Raw genomic sequence first — 4,755 nt, 5'->3', positions numbered from 1 at the left:
TTACTAAACTTACAAATTTTTTTCAAATTATATTTAGAAAATTTATTTTATAAATGTAATTTTATAAAATTTTTAAATATAATACTTAAATACAATACCTTTTCTTACGATTGCGAGGGAGCGATTTTGTTGGTGTTGGGGGTAGGCGGGACTTGGGGAGCCGGGAGGGGGGTGGTAGTTTGGGATGTGCAACCGCACGCACAGTGCCGAAAACCCATAAGCCGATACACCATAAGATGTTGAGAGGGAAGGGCTATAAATGTGGACGAGGCACCATGGACGACTTATCTCCTGCGCTTGGGGCAATGACGCAGTTAGTGAGGGTATACCGAGACGCGTCAATTGCTGGTTGAAAACTATTTCCAAACCCCCTCCACGCCTGCCCCTTCGGGGGCGGTGGAGAATTTTTGAAAGGCCTGGCCGGCACGGCATGGGCCTCATAAATCTTTCAAGATTAACTCTCATACTGTGACTCGGTGTATGCCTTAATCGCGTAGTAGCGATGTGGCCTTTGTGTATCACACCAAGGTATAACAGCGATGCTAGGAAGCTTGTCGTGTGTACAACTTATGGCGGAAAATGATGCTGGTTTGTATTATGAAATATGAACATTTCATTAATATTGAATATAGAACTCGTCACCAATTTGAGATGTGGCTAAAAGCTGTAGTGTCTTAGATATTAATTGTCAATGGGTGCTGTTGGAGTTCAAAAGTATATAGGAAGTTGCAAAGAAGTCGGGGGCTATGAAAGCATCATTTTCATATGCTACCATGAGTAGTCACTATTGAAATACGTAATTATAGTAGTCATAGCCATAAATAGTAAAAAGGGACTAACATGGGTCCAAAAATATAATATACTTAAATATAATACTTAAAAGAGCATTTATGCAAGCTTGTATCAACCATCTCTTTTTAGTAGGATTTTTAGAATGACTCCAAAGAAGGATTTTTAAAATGAGGTAGTTTCTCCTCTCTCATTGAGATATCTATGAGATAAATACTAAGCATGTGTCGGTGCTCTTATGAACATATTGCCAAGACCTATGGACCGCTTATTGCTTCAAGTGTTGCAAGTTGAGAGCCATAGCTACCTCTTACATAGCCATGTGCACTTGCACACACACAAGTGTAGTGAGCTTACCTTTTAATCTGATTGAGTTGCCTCCTCCCATGAATCCACTGGTAGCTCCATAATCCAAGATGTACTTTCAAGCAAGCTCCATCTCCAAGCTCCAAGTTTCAAGCTCCATAGCCATTGAGAAAAGAGAAGAGAAGAAGATAAAGATGAAGAGAGGAGAAGAAGATCTTCTCCACAGTCCTTTACTCCCACACATACATACTCTCCCTCTCTCATACACAAGAATGAAGCAAGAAGCAAGAAGCAAGAAACAAGAAGAGAGCAAGATTGGCCACACACCAAGAATGAGCTTCTTCATTCAATTTTTGACTTTTATGCATGCCCTATCTCCTCCTTAGACAACCATCCTCTTTTTATCTGGCCTTTGTCTATTCTTCCACTATTTTTTCTCCTCCTTTCCTATTAGCATGGCCTTAACCTATGCCTTTTATTCTTTACAAATTGTATGGGAGAGAGCCCAATACTCTTTTACAAAATAAATTACACTCTTTTTGCAAAAACATTAGGGTGTGCTTATTTTTGTGCACTCTTTTTGCAAAAATATTAGAGTGTGCTTATTCTTATGCACTTCTCTCTTACATTTAGCATTTTTTCGTGCACTTTGTGTCTTCAAATTTTCCTTAGTGTGCCTTTGTCCTCCATCTTTTTCTTGCCTTGGGACTGTCTTTTGCTTCTAATTTTCAAAATTTTTTGTCTTGGTCTTCCAAGGATTAACATTACCTTCTCCTAGTTGAGTGCTAGTCCCATGGCACTTAATGGTATGGGCTGAAGATATTGAGGATTGGTTTGGAATGGTTCTTGGAGCCTTTGGGGAGGTTGGTCATATTGGAGATACTCTTTGATGAAGGTTTTAAGATTGCTAATATCAATGATAGATTGGTAGTTGAAAAAGGCATCCGCATTTGTTGGCTTGCCATGCTACTGCATAATGTTCCTGAAAAGAAGAATGGGTACACTTCCTAGGGGGGTATGTCTACCTTATTGTGCAGTGCACTGTGCAAGTGATGGTGGAATTGGGAGATGGATCCCAAGCCTACGGTGTTGTCTCGAGATCTGGATTTTAGGAGCCGCTTCTGAGCTATGCTTGAAGCATTTGAAGCCGTTTTTGGAGCAAGAAAGTGCTCGGGAAACGCCAAAGACCAAATTTTCATGAAAAATCAAACGGTGGCAGATGACCGAGCTAGAGTTTTCCTAGATGCATTTTGACATCAAGAATCCAACACAAGTCTCGGTTTGTCAATCATCGGAGGTCATTTGACCCCCATTTAATCCACGCAAGTTTTGGCATTATAAAGTAGCTACTAGATTCGGGAGCCGAAAAGTGCACGACAGGGCCTTAGTTTATAGATTTTGATGCTGCAAAGCTACCTCTGTAGATGGATCTCGAATTCGAGTCTGTTTGCACATCCAAAATCGAAATATCCACTTGCGGGATAATGTGAACACAAAAAGATGAACCAGTTATTTTAAATATTAATAACCTTAGCTTAAAAGAAGCCAAAATAATTGGAAAAACTGACGAATAGAGGAGGGGGGGAAAAAAAAAGTCACTTTCCAAATCTCATCGGTACCACTTGATCCCTCATCCGTTTGGAGAGAGAGACAGAGATTCTCGATCAGGATAGAAAGAGGAATGAGATGGCTCTAATTTGGCTGGTTTTAATGGAGGATTTAAAATTCTAAATTTTTAGTCTTTCTCTCTCCTCTCTCCTCTTAGCAACTATTCATATGCATCAATTCAAGAGAGAAAGGGGAGGGTTGTGATGATGAATCCAGAGCAAATGATGATATTGGAGTGATGGAGAGCATAGATCAGGCTGAGAGAGTGCATCAGTGGAAAAGAAGAAGCATCATTGGCCTCCCGACTACATGATACGAGCCTCAGAATCGCGGTTTTTATGCGTAAGTGAGTGGTTCTTTTGTTTTACGGAAAATGGTTGAGAAAAGTGCTTGATTTTGTTTGTTCTTGATTTCCCATGTTGCATTCTCTCTGAAATATGAAAGAAAATGAGAAAATATGATGGTATAATAATTTTTCGCAAAACACGCAAAACCCACAAGTTGTGGTTTTTATAAAAATAATAGAATTTGGGCACTTTTTTTAAAGAAATAAATGGAAAAAAATAGAGAATTTTTTGTTTTCTTGCCTTAAAAATTAGGAAAAAATACACTTTATGTTTGTGAGTGTATAACAAGACTGGAGCATGAGGATCAAGCCAAGTCTTGTTTCCATGTTATAGTGTGTTTTTATCAAAATTTACATGAAAAACTATATAAAAATGAACCCTACACCTACCCAGCGAATGCAAAACCTAACTGGTAGGAGGGAAGAGGGATTATGAAAGTGAGTGGTCATTAAAAATGTCTTGAATTCTGATATATTTGATTATGCATAGCATACACACTGATCACTATTTAAATTTGAGAGAGACTAATAGCACGAGGAAACTCAGTGTGCTAGCCTCTAGCAACATCGTAAATACGAGTAGCTTGGGAATCATTAAAGGATTAGTTTTGTACCTCATGTGGTTGGCTTTTTATCATAAAATGCTTGAGCATGAGATGTGTCATCCAAAATTGCATTATGTATATCACATTGTCACTCCTGGACGCATAGCAATTGCTTGTCAATTACATGACCTACGTTGAGTTGTGATGAGGAAACCCAAGGTGTAGGCTAGACAATCGAATCTTTGGGAAAATGTCAAGTGATGAAAATTTATCTCGTGGATCTTTCGAAATATATAAAAGTGGAGATTATTTGTGTGTGCTTTATGTTAGAGTATTGCATTGAGGGGCCAATCCTCTCGGTGTAGGAGAGCTGCAAGTGGGGTCAAGGCATTCAGCCAAGGGGTTGCCTCCTATGTTTGTGTTACATGGTATATTATACCAAGATGTATGGGATCTCCCTCTGAGAGTAAGGAAGGGTAGTCGTTTGACTTCGTTCTATTACAAACACAATATATATAGCAGTGATTAGGGTAGTGGGTCCCTTTAACACTCCTGGTCATGAGGCCATGTGGGGTTGTCTTCTGAGAGTTAGAGTGGCCCAGCTAGTGCTTATAGCCAATGTTAGGCCCATTTTTGGTGCTGAAAAGTTGTGCATTTTTCGGGAGCTTCCTACAAGTGGCAGTTTCCATGCCTTGGTCGATATGGACCTATTCTCTAGTGTATGCCAGAAATTAGTGAGCTAGACTTAGAAGACCGTCAAGTGGAGCTCCAAAAGCAAGAAAGGGCTAAATGAGCTAGACAATAGGCCGAGATAAATAGAAGATACTCTATGCAAAGGAGTGGCTGATATCTTTGCAAAGGCATGGTCATAATAACCCTAGCTCAACACATAGTCCATTAGGGGGAGGAAGCTCTTCCACCCTTCCAGTTAGTCACTCCACATTGAGTGGAGCTATAGTTCCGGTTGTTCGAACCCCTGTAATAGTGAATTCGATTATTACCATGGCAGCCCAACCTATTACTATACCTGATGGAATGGCAGATTTTCCAACTTTAGGTTTCCCCCTACCCATCTTTAATGGGTTAGTGGAGGAGGATGCGGAACTGCACATTAACGAATTCTAGAAGTTGATATTCAACATTTAATGATGTTCTTTAACA

The 4,755-nt window shown here is 39.7% G+C and overlaps 1 non-coding gene across 1 annotated transcript; it reads left to right on the top strand.

The window, feature by feature from the left end:
* The first annotated feature begins 286 nt into the window (after nucleotides 1-286).
* LOC148036383 (U4 spliceosomal RNA) lies at nucleotides 287-436 on the top strand. Its single transcript, XR_015691054.1, has one exon. It is a non-coding gene; the product is annotated as a U4 spliceosomal RNA (small nuclear RNA).
* The last annotated feature ends 4,319 nt before the right edge of the window (nucleotides 437-4,755 follow it).

The sequence above is a fragment of the Lygodium microphyllum genome, chromosome 5, assembly GCF_053477565.2.
Source record: "Lygodium microphyllum isolate KBCC chromosome 5, Lygodium_microphyllum_v1.1.10, whole genome shotgun sequence".
Taxonomy (NCBI): Eukaryota; Viridiplantae; Streptophyta; class Polypodiopsida; order Schizaeales; family Lygodiaceae; genus Lygodium; species Lygodium microphyllum.
This window is presented reverse-complemented; position numbering and strand designations above follow the sequence as displayed.